Consider the following 12548-nt stretch of genomic DNA (forward strand, 5'->3'; position numbering starts at 1 on the left):
GCAACTAGTCTTGCTTTATATCTTGTGACCATATTATTTTCATTTATTTTTCTCACAAATGCCCATTTATATCCCACAGGTTTGACATCTTCTGGGGTTTGAACTACTGGTCCAAATACCTGACGTTTTGAAAGTGTATTTAATTCTGCCTTGATTGCTTTGTTTCACTGAAACCAATTTTTTCTATGTCAAAATTCTTCAATAGTTTTTTGTTCGAGATCCTAGTTTTTAGATATAATATCAAGAGCAACATTATACGCAAAAATGTTGCCAATAACTATATTAGTTTGGTTCCATTTTTTTTCCTATCATGACATAGTTCATTGAAATCTCATTATTATCTTTAGATATTTCACATTCCTCACTAATCATGTTAAAGATTTCTTCATGGATATTTATATCCCTAACCAAGTCTTTTTTACTATTAATTATTTTTTATTTCGAGGATTTTTATCTTTGGAATTCACTAGTCTATCATGCTTCTAGCATGTTCTAGATTCATTGGTGACAACTTGTTATGTTGAGATATCAATTTTCAATGGGATATTTGTAGCTGGAATATGCGATTTAGTTACTTTATTTACATCTATAAATGCATCTAGTTATTGTTTTGTTATATTTTACAAAAAAAATTATTTTATGAGCTTCAAGTTCACATTGATCTGTATGGATAAATGAGACAATAATAATGCATTCCATGAATTTTTTTTTCCAACCTTTTAATTCTTCCCCTCTACTGTTGGAAAATTTGTGTAATTAAAATGACAATCAACAAATTGAGCAATAAATATTGTTGTGCTGATCATCAACAAGTGAAAACAATTTGGATCTTAAGCACTCTAATTCCATTAATTTAAGCAATCAAGTAAGCATGTTCATAACAAAATAATAATGTTTCTGAAATTCATACATTTGAAGAATCCTTTACAAATCAACAACTCCCTACTCGAATTTACTCTTCAATGGCTAGTAGACCACCACTTGATTTTTCCTGCTGTTCTCTAAGAGACTAGGACCTTAGATTGGAAGGTGGATTCCAAAATGAGTTTGAACTTGGAAAGATTTTCGGCTTTTGTAGCTGGAGAGAATAATTCTCTACTTTTTAATTTCAATTGCATTAACCAAAACAATCTCAGCCAAAGATTGGTTTTTATTTAATTACACCATGTAATTTAAAAATATGAGAAATTGACACCACATCTTAAAAAATGGGTGGAATGTTAGTGTTCAAAGGGGGAAAATCCACTTAATAGTTATTCAATTTTATATTGATTTTAAGCAAAATCAATTTCTTAATTTTGAAATCCAATTTCAGAAAACTAAAATGAAAAGCTATTTTTTTATATATAAAATAATAATTCAATAATTAATATTAAATAAAAACATTAATTTTTAAACAAACTAATTCCATAATTAATTTTGTATAAAATTAAATTTAATAATTAATTAAATTAATTTAATATCAAATATAAATTAATTTAATATCAATTTCTCAAACATAAATCCCTATTCATGTAATTAATATTTAAATCATATTTAAATATTCTTTAGCCCCCCGATTTCGTTTAATTAGATAACTAAACATTTAATTATATCACATATAATTAATAATTCTCTTAGTTCGAATTTGAATGTTTTCAAATTTTCTCATCACACTGTTCTAAGGTTTAATCCGTTTGTGAGTTACTAGGGGACCTAATGACCTACAGATCATGTGCTCCAACGGTTGGAGATTAATTGGCTAAACTCTTTAAAACGAATTAATCAACATCCATTAACTATCGGGTCACTCCACTAAAACCCAGTAGTTGCACTCTCCTTACTGTAGACATATTTATGTCCATTTGATTTAACAATGATCAGTAAATCAATCCTTCACAGGTTGTTCATATTAGTAGTTGGGTCAAAATTACCATTTTACTCATGTAATACATTTTGCTCCTTAAGTCTTCATTAATCAACTAATGAATAATTGGTTTATAATCCTACCAATAAACTGAGCCCCTCTTAGCCATAAAGAGGGCAGGGCCCCTTGTTCAAGACCAGGAGTCAGTACTTAAGGGAACAACCTATCTATTAACTTCGAAATAGGTAGGAGCAAATTTCATCTTGCAGGATTATGTCTCTAGCTATCTACTCGATCTTACCCCTGAAATAGGAGACTTATTGAGCGGCGTTGTTGAGTCACTCTCACCAATGCATTAAAGAATAATCCCAAATAAATAGGAGTTCATAGTTAGCTCAGAGTTGAGATCGAGTTATTTAGGTTATCATATTGAAATAGTCAGTTTTAATAGTAAACGACGTTATAAAGAAAAAGCGACTATTTCATGGTCCGGCCTTATGCAAATATCTTTTGCATAAGATGTCTCCACATGAACGATTTTGGAATCACATTGTTTATATCAAATACAAAGCGGGTCGCATCCATAGTGTTCCTAGGATAAGGTACCCAATCCTATCCTTATACGTCTAGACCGTTTTGGCTATATACCCAAACATGATCCCCTTTTATGTTTCCATATAAGGTTTAAGTATTCATACTATAGTCAGGGGTTCGTTAGTTTATTGGAATTAGACTTTACAAGTACAATTTACATATTCAATAACAACTTTATTGAATAAACCTCAATAACATCTTTATTGCAAATAGAATATGTTTAATTTTACAAACCACGAGTTTTAGGACATACAACCCAACAAATACATCTCCCGTTAGAGTTTCAAGATATTTAATAATTAATGGAGAACCATATCCAATATATATTCCTAACTTCCTTTCATGAGGACTCATCTTAGTGCGTTATGTTGAGCAATTAGAACATATACTACACATAAACAATTCTCATATGAGAAATATTTGGCTCATGGCTATAAGCTAATTGTAATGGCGAGTACTTATGATAAGCTACTGGCTTAATGCATACAAGTGACGTTGAATGCAAAATAGTATGTCCCCATAAAAATGTAAGAACTAACAACTTAGGAGGCGTAATACATTTTGCAAAATAGTATGTCCCCATACAAACCTTATAATTCTAACTCCAGTCATCAATTAACTAAATTTCTTTCCATGAATGTGCTTAAAAACTTCTTAATGTGCTTACCTTAGAATCTGAGCATTAAATCCTCTAGATTTAGTTGGAAAACTTCAAGTTCTTTCAAGCTTGTTCAACAATCCCTTAGCACCTTCAGAGCTTCATAAGTGCTCACACTTCTTCTTAGGTGTAAGCAAAATTTGGCAAAATTGATTTCTTCCTTGCAAGGCATAGTTGAGCCTGCATGTGAGCTAATCTCAACTAATCGTCACCTGACATGCTAATCCTTAACTTAGCATCTTTAAGGTTGCCACTTAGCCTACTATCCAGTGATTAAATCGAATACTTAGCTTAATTTTCATCGCATAGAGCTTACGATCACTTAGGCCACATCACTGGTTATCGCATCTCTTAGCCATAATTGCACTATCTCGTCTTAAGTATTCTTAGCACACCTTACATAGTCAATCTTTACTTCCTTAACACACCTCTTCATATCAACTGAATGATCCGTCATCGCATCTGTCCATGGCAGTCTTGCCTGCCAACTTCTAAATTTCACGACCATTAATTCTCTTGCAACCATCTCAACATTCTGCCTTAGCATGCTCTTTGGTGTGCCTGTCTAGGCAACTTAGCTATTTGCATACTACCTGTACTAGCCTTCTCCACCTTAGGTGATGTTTGTGAAACCCGGATTTTCATTTTTCCTACTTAAGCAGATGGTTAAGGAAATTACTAAGTGAAAGTTAAAATCTATGTTGAAGAGAAGGAAATTTCTAAGTGTTGAATAGATTTTCCTTGAGTAGCTTTAAGTTAAGTTTTAATTGATGAAAAATTGACTAAGTGTTGGACTAGGCATTGCCATGCGTTGGCCATAAGATCTTAGAGAGATTATTTGGGCCAAGGGAAAAGTTGAAGTGGGAGTGACGCATGCCTTGGAGGTTAGACCAACGCATTAGGCTAGATGGATGCGTTGGATGTGTTGGATACGTTGGATGATGGATGCGTTGGATATGGATGAGTTGGATGCGTTGGATGCGTTGGATGGGTGATATGCGTCCATACGGTTGAAAGAAGAAAGTTGAAAGTGATGCGTTGGAAGTTTGGGATGGCACGAGGGTCGTCGATGCAAAGGGCATGCGGATGCAAGGGTGTGCGAACGATGCTAAGCGCCCATGCCGAGCAGGCCCATGCATCAATGCCAGCGCCCATGCATCGAGCGGCCGAGTGAACCCTGCGAGCGATGCTAACCTGTCGTGTCAACCGATGCGTCGATGCCAAGCTGTCGGCCAAACGCCCATGCCAAGCGACTCATGCGAGCGATGCGTTGATGACGAGCGAGCCATGCGATTGATGCTAAGCAACCGTCCTATACGTCGAGGCCGTGCGACCTTGCTATGCGTTGGAGGTTGACGATGGCTTGCACGATGGATGTGTTGGACAAAGGCCATGTGATGGGCTAGGTTGGACACATGGTGGTTGGCCCTTGCGTTGGTTAAGACTTGCGATGACTGAGTGAGTTAGGTTGCGATGGTGCCGTGTTGAAAACCAAGGGGAACCAAGGGTTGCTATGCGTTGATGGCCTACTATGCGTTGATGGCATACTATGCGTTGAACATCCAAGGGTTTGTGGACGCATAGAAAGGATGAGCATATGGAGGACGTCATCCGGACATGTGGCTTGTTAAGAGGAATTCTTAAACCTTAAGCAAATTAGGTGGATGCATAAGAAGACATGTAAAGGATGAGGGCTATATGTTGGTGAAAGGAGAAGAAGACACTTTGGCTTGCGCTGATGTAAGAATGCGTTGATGGTGTGAAGAAAAGACACTTGGACATGTAGCCAAGTAGGAGGGTCGGCCATGGAGCAATCTTGGACACTTATAAATAGGGCTAAGGACTTTAGATGAGAACTCAAATCCTCTTTAAAGGACATAAAGGAGAGTGTGTAAGGACTAATTGAGAGAAGACTATGCGTCGATGGAAGAACACATGCGTTGCTAGCAAGACCATGCGTTGGTCAAGAAGTTCCAAGAAGGGAGATGCTGTCGGGCAGAAAAGACAGGAAGTAGCATCAACTTGGAACGAAGAGTTCTCCCAGAATACTCGTGCGTTTGATGTGATTTCAAAGCCATCTGAAAGCTAAAAGAGTCTAGTTTTCCTGGTGGGGCTGTTGGAGAAAAAGCTCCAAGGAAGCTGAGAAAAAGACAGAAGGGTCAGGCTGTCGGGTAAACTGGGCCAGTATTGATGTTTTGAAGATTCTGGCTAAACCACGAGGAGTTTTGAGCTAAGATTTTATGGGTTCAAAAGGAAAGTTCTGAGCTAAGGAACTTCGGAAAGGAAAGTTCCTAACTAACCAAGGTGAGTGGTTATTGTGTGTTGTATTGTTGATATAATTTCTATATATAGGTAAATATATATAGGGATAATGTTAAATTGGCATGATCAGGGATATATGTTTATCTGATCACTATGCTTGTTAAGATATTGCTTGTATGTTTGTATTGGAAACTGAAATTGTACCCGGGATACATAGTTAGCATGCTTGAAAAGGGTACTTGGCGGGAAAATATAGTCGGCTTCGGTCGGCGGGAAATGATAGTAGGTGATAACCGACGAAAAATATAGTCAAGTTACCTAAGCATAGCTAGCGGGAAAATAGTCGATGTGCACATTGGTAGGATAATAGAGTACAGGGAAAGTTTCTACAGGAATTGTTGTTGTTTTAGTGAACATGTGAAAGTACTGGGAAAAATATAGGATCATGCCAGGGATAACCAATGGTAAAGCCGGGGATGTTTTTATTATGTGATAACCAGCGGTCAAGCTAGGGATTGATTGTTTTAACCAGCGGTCGAGCTGGGGATTGTCCAGCGATTTGGCTGGAAAATAATATTGAACTTGTGGTAGTGTTCTTGTTGACTTTGCATTGCTTTTCCAAAAGTATATTTTTGTTGACAAAGTTATTTGTTTATCTAAAAGCACCACTCACTAGGCTTTGTAGCTCATGTTTTCCATGTTTTATGTTTTACCCCTCCACCCCAAGTAGCGAAAGGTGAGGATTTCCATGGTGCTGCTAAGGTTAAGGTCTGCCACGTGCCACAGTTATACTTCCGGAGAGTTTTACAGTTGTTGTTATAAATTTTGTAGTTAAGTCTTGGAGTTGTATAAATGTTACATTGTTGTAAAATAAAATGAGCCTACTTAATTAGTTGATTGTTCAATTTGTACATTGGTATCAGAGTTATTTTCGCAAGAGTTATTAGGCAGCAAGTGTCAACAAAAGGGTTGAACTACTGCAGTCACACCCTTTCCCAGGCTCAGAGGATAGTCTGGGGTGGGGTGTGACAAAGTTGGTCGCATACTTCTCTCACAATCCTTGACTAAACATCAAACTCGACAGCTAACTTAACTTCCTTCATGACCTTCCACATACTTCATGGGCTATACTTTGGCATAGTTTTCCTTCCTTAAATACTTGGCCACACAACGTTTTGGAAGGGTTGGCTGCATACATTGACATGACTTTGTCGCATGGACCTTCTGTTTTCCTTCTAAGTGTGAACCCTCTTTAATTCACCCGATAGCTCACACATCATACTTAGAATATTTTCTACCTTCAAAACACCTGATGGTCATCCTTTAACGCTTAGAAATTTTCTTCTCCCTTAACATCTCATACATGCTCTTACACTTCATATTATTACAAACATTATAATTATCATAAACATAGACATACAATGAATTAAACACATAATTGAGAGGACTTAAGCATAATTAACTAGTAAATCAAGTTGAGAGGCTTACACAACCCAACCCACCATGAAATATTTGAGTTGGGTTGGTTCGGATTACTTTGATCATTTATTTAAAATCTTGTTCTAAAAAGAATAAAATGTAAATACGTAAAAATCTAATTTAGTTATTTTTCATATATTGAATTAAGATTAACAACTCAATTTCAATTTATATAATGAAAATTTTCTTTCCAAAATGCTAAGAAATAATTTTTAAGAGTTGTTAGAGAATAAGTTATTAAAAAAATGAAATTAAATAAAACTAAAATCAATATGTGTATAAATAATTGTATTATAAGTAACGAAAAATATATTTTTTAAAGTTAATAATAAGTTTGGGTTGGTTTGTGTTACGTTAGGTGAACCCCATGAACCAACTCAACTCATAAAATTTTTATTTATTTGAACCCAACCTAAACCAAATGAGTTGATAATCCAACCCAAATCGCACGGACTGAGTTAAGATGATCGGTTTGTTCGGATCATCGAGTTTTTTGAACACCTCTAGATGATACTAAAGACAATGCTTTAAATTCAAAAATATATAGGGTTAGAGATTCAAACTTTTAATCTCATAGGATGCGAGGATTTTTAAAGAAGTTTCAATTTGAGGGTGTCATCAAACGTCAAATGTCTCCATTGATAAGGCTAACAACTTAAATAGTATATGAGATTTTAGATACGACAAAGGAAGAGTTGTTGAAGAAGTTCAAATTTAAGAGTTCAGTCAAAATATTGTAACCTATGAATAAGACTAAAAACTTATGAGACATTTGAAGTTTGTTATTATAGTCTTAGGTTATTATAGTTGGATTATAATAGTTCATGTTTGGGTATAGATTATTTTAGTTTGGGTTGTAATAGTATGTGTTTGAGGTATAAACTATTTTAGTTTGAGAAGAATATAGTAAACACTAGAGCAAAGTATAAAAAATGATGAATGTAAAATAGTAAAAACTATAGCAAATAGTAAATATTGTACTAAATAAAGATTTTGAAATAGTGTTGATGGTAGTTAATTGGGGACTACAAAATAGTATTTACTGTAGTAAGAGATGGTTATTATAGTTTTAGGATAGTTCTTAACCCAAACGCCCCTTTATAGTATTTGGGAGTTGGGATGTGATAAGAGGAGGTTATTCCATATCTCATAATTGTCGATAAAGTCAATCGTTGAAACATTTATTAGGATGTGACAAGAGAATTCTAAGTTTCAATAGTACTTAGATTGTGAGAGAGGAAATATTATTCTATGTTCCATCCTTATCAATAAACCCAACTACCTATCTTCAAAAAAACAAAAAACAAAAATTAACCACCAAAACAATATTTAGGATATGTTTGATTTAACTTTTTAAATGTTTAATTTTAAAAATAAATCATTTTGGAAAAAATGAAAGTATTTGTTAACCGCTCAAAATAGTTTTTGAAAGACTTTCAAAGGTTATTTCCAATGGTCTTTATAAAAAAATATTTAAATAAAAAAGAGTTTTAAAAAAACATTTATTTTTATCTCTAGTCAATCCAAACAAATCCTTACTATTTGATAATGAAAATTGTTGTTCGTTGATATTATTATTTTTCGTGACCTTTTTTGTTTCTAGTTTTCTAGATCTATAAGTTTTGAATAAATGTTCTTGCTTCTCGTTATTCATTTTTTATACTCATTTCCAAAATCATGTATAAATAGTTTCGACATTATATTGTTGAAAATTTGTTTTAAATGACAAAATTTCTAAAAATATTTACAACTAATAGCAAAATATCACAGTCTATCTGTGATAGATCGCGATAAACAATGATAGATTAGTATTTGTGTCTATCTGTATCATGATAAATATAGATAGTATCGTTCGCGGTCTATCACATATAGACTGTGATATTTTACTATTATTTGTAAATATTTTGGTTCATTTTTCTATATTTGAAAACAACCCTATATTGTCATTCTTGACTTCGCCACTGAATATTTAAATATACATATAGAAAACAAATTTCTATTTGTTTCTTTTAAAATAGAAAGAAATAAGTGACAACAATTATTAAACACAATTATGCTTGCCAAACTTAACTAAGTCCAACAATAGTGAACATGCACTCTCTTAAGATAAGATGATCGATACCATCTCCATAGTCGTTGTATTAAAAAAACACATAAGATTATACTTTTCTTTATTTAAAAAATGTTATCAAACCAACCATCCAAAATTAGTTATGATTAATAAGGCACACCACCTAAATGATATATTTGAATTTTTTTGATGTGGAAAGTTTCACATGTTTTGAATAGAACGCCTTTACTCCACTAATTGCTTTGGAAAATTTGTATGGATGACCCAATTTTTGGGTCCAAAATATCAAATGACTCATTTTTAAAAAATAGTGTCAATTGACCCTCTGCTGACATCATCGTCATACCAAATTACGTAAATTGCCGTTACTTCTTCGTCTTCTTACCTTTTTACTGAGAACCCACCAAAACTAAAAACTCTTCATTCAAATTTTCCAAGGCTAACGGTTTCTCGCTCATAAACTAAAAACTCTTTAGAATCCATCATTTCAGCTTGCAAACGATTCTACTGCCGCCAACAAATCGAATCTGATCGGTTCAAAGTTCAAACATTAAGAGGGCGATATTTTGATAGAGAGTGAGATTGAGAGAGCGACATTGAGAGAGCGAGGTTTGAGAGAGAGCAAGATTTTGAGAGAGTATGAAATTAATGTTTTTTGTTACAAGTATGAAGATTGAGAGAGTATGAAGTTATTGTTTTTTGTTACAAGTATGAACATTGAGAGAGTATGAAGTTATTATTTTTTGTTACAAGTATGAAGATTGAGAGAGTATGAAGATGGAGAGAGTATAAAGATTGAGAGAGTATGAAGATTGCTATTATAGAAATACTCCAGCTTATTATTGTTTTTTGTTTACAAGATGAAAGTATGAAGTATGAAGTGTTACAAGTATGAAGTATGAAAAAGTATGAAGTATGAAAAATTATGAAGTATGTTACAAGTATGAAAAAGTATGAAGTATGTTACAAGTATGTTAAAAGTATGACGTATGAAAAACTTATCAATGATATTTATAACGAATGAAATGTTACAAGTTAGTTACAAACTAAACTAGATGAGGGTTATTTGTGTCACGGTCTCTAGCATTTTCAGCATGTCGCACGGTTGTAAGCGGTTCGGTACAATTTTGGCGGTTATGACCATAATTTCCACACCGACCACATTTCATTTGTCTGCGAAATTCTCCTCTGGATGGTATTCTTCTCACTCTCCGTCGCCCGACTTGTGCCACAAACTTTGGAGGAAGGATAATCTTTTCTACATATCCAGGAGGTCTCTTCCATTCAGATATGTGGCCAAGTGGATTTATAGGCTCCGCATACGCAGTCATTAGAGAGTCCACTGTATAAAATCGACTGCAAAGACTATGGATGGGTATATTTCGTTCCTTGGCAGCAACAATTGCATGCGAACACGGGATACCAAATGAGTCGCATTCCTTACACGTGCATTCCTTCGTATGAAGATTAACAATACTGTCCAATCGATTATCTCGTACGTGTACTCGATAACAATCAATAGGCTCAACTTGATATCGTATGCCTTTATCGGCCTCACTTGCCAATCGGGTTTCACAATAGTCAGAGTGCAATGTCGTTCGAGATGCCCAGTAATTCCTCCATTCGTAAAACCACGATTAGAGCATTCCTCTAACATGTTCAATCAAGCATACTATGAGTAATAGTCGATACTCTTTAGTTAATGAATTGAAACACTCTACACTATTGAATGTCATGTTATCATATCTTCGTTCTATTTGGTAAAACCGTGCCCACCTTTGAAGACCGATGTCTTCCAAATATTTTGTGATAACACCATCTTGAAAAATACGGAGTTCATCCCATTTTGTCTGGAACTCTGTCATGCGAAATGCCCTTGCTGCATCTCTAAATATCCCAACAACCGTGCTATCCTTAAAGTTTGTAACCATATTTTGTTCTATATGCCATGTGTACAATTCATGAAATATCGTGGGAAAAAATGCACGAATAGAATTGGCAATAGATACCATCCGATCAGACACAAACACCAGATTATCGGGTTCTTCGATACTGCATTTCAAGTTTGACATAAACCATTTCCATGATCGATCGGTTTCATTGTCCACTATTGCATATGCTGGTAGGTATAATTGATTGTTCCCGTCCATAGAAACCACAACCAACATGGTGCCTTTGTATTTTGTTTTCAAGTGCGACCCATCAACAATAATACAAGGCTGACAGCTTGCGAAACCTCTAATACAAGGCCCTATTGCCATAAACATATACTTGAAATGCACCTCATCTTCAAGTTCGATCTCAAAGATTGTACTCGGATTCTCCATTTTTAACGCTTCTTCATAAGCATGTAGTATAGAGTATGAGTATTCTGGAGTACCTCTAGTGAGATCATACGCGACTTCCCTTGCATGCCACGCTTTATCATAACTCAGTTCACGCCATAATCTTTCCTCATGTCCTCAACGATATGACAATGTTTATGAATACGTCCTATTCATGTGAACTTATCTTTAATGAGCTGACTAACAACCGTAGCAGTTGGTTTTCTATGGTCGTGATTCAGAATTCAAATGGAACATGTGTGCGAACTGCAGTACTTTGTGATCTTAAATATATCAAACCCTTCCATTTTGACTGCACGAAGGCTCCACTTACATGTCTCCCCAATACATTTGACAATGAACAGAGATTTGGTTGACTTCCTGACCTTAAATTCAATTTTTTTGTTGATGGACAGAATAGATAATCTCATTTTCAAGTTCTTTTTGCTCAAAAATAATTGACTAACTTCAATGTGCTCTGTCTCAAATGGAGATGTGTCAGGCATAATCAACTCTGTCCTATGACTTGAAGACACAGATGGTGGAACCACTGAAACTGGTGTAGAACGACGCACATCTCCATGATCACGATCCATTTCATTCAATCCTGCTGGTTGCTCATTCACATCCATTGAAGGACCACAATCCATATAATCGAATGTTGATGGTACAGTGTCGATAGACAATAGAATATCATCCTCTTCCCGATGAAACTGATATGATTCCTCGTATTGTCTGTCGACAGCCGTATCATCATAACTCACATTTTCAAACCTCATTCCAATATTTTCATCCTGATTAGATTTCAACATTACAACTATCTGAAATCTACTAAGCTCTTCTTGCAAAAGAAGGAAGCGAACATCATCATCATTCCTTATGCATTATGGAAGGGCTTCAAATTCAAGCTTATATTTAACTTTCAGTATAAGATCAAACTCTGAAGAATTGACATTTGTAACCCTATAAATACGAAATTTAAGTTCTTCATACTTCAATGTATGAGGCACAATGGTTCCTGTCAACTGTCCCCCAATATACGAACTTTCATTCTCATCCCAATCACCTTCATATCGAATAAGTAGACACTTTTCTGTCATCCTACAAAGCAAGAGAACATTTGTCATTAAGTTGTACAAGCAATTGAAGTGTACTCTCGCTCTCAATCTCGCTCTCTCTCATAGTCTCGCTCTCTCTTAATCTCGCTCTCTCTCTTACTCTTCCTCTTTCTTACTCTCTCCTAATACAAAATTTCGTAATGCTACATTTCCAGAAATAACACAGAAAAAATAATTAAACAGACTCAATATAATG

This window comes from Benincasa hispida, chromosome 2, assembly GCF_027475165.1.
Source record: "Benincasa hispida cultivar pf3 chromosome 2, pf3_genome.v1.1, whole genome shotgun sequence".
Lineage (NCBI taxonomy): Eukaryota > Viridiplantae > Streptophyta > Magnoliopsida > Cucurbitales > Cucurbitaceae > Benincasa > Benincasa hispida.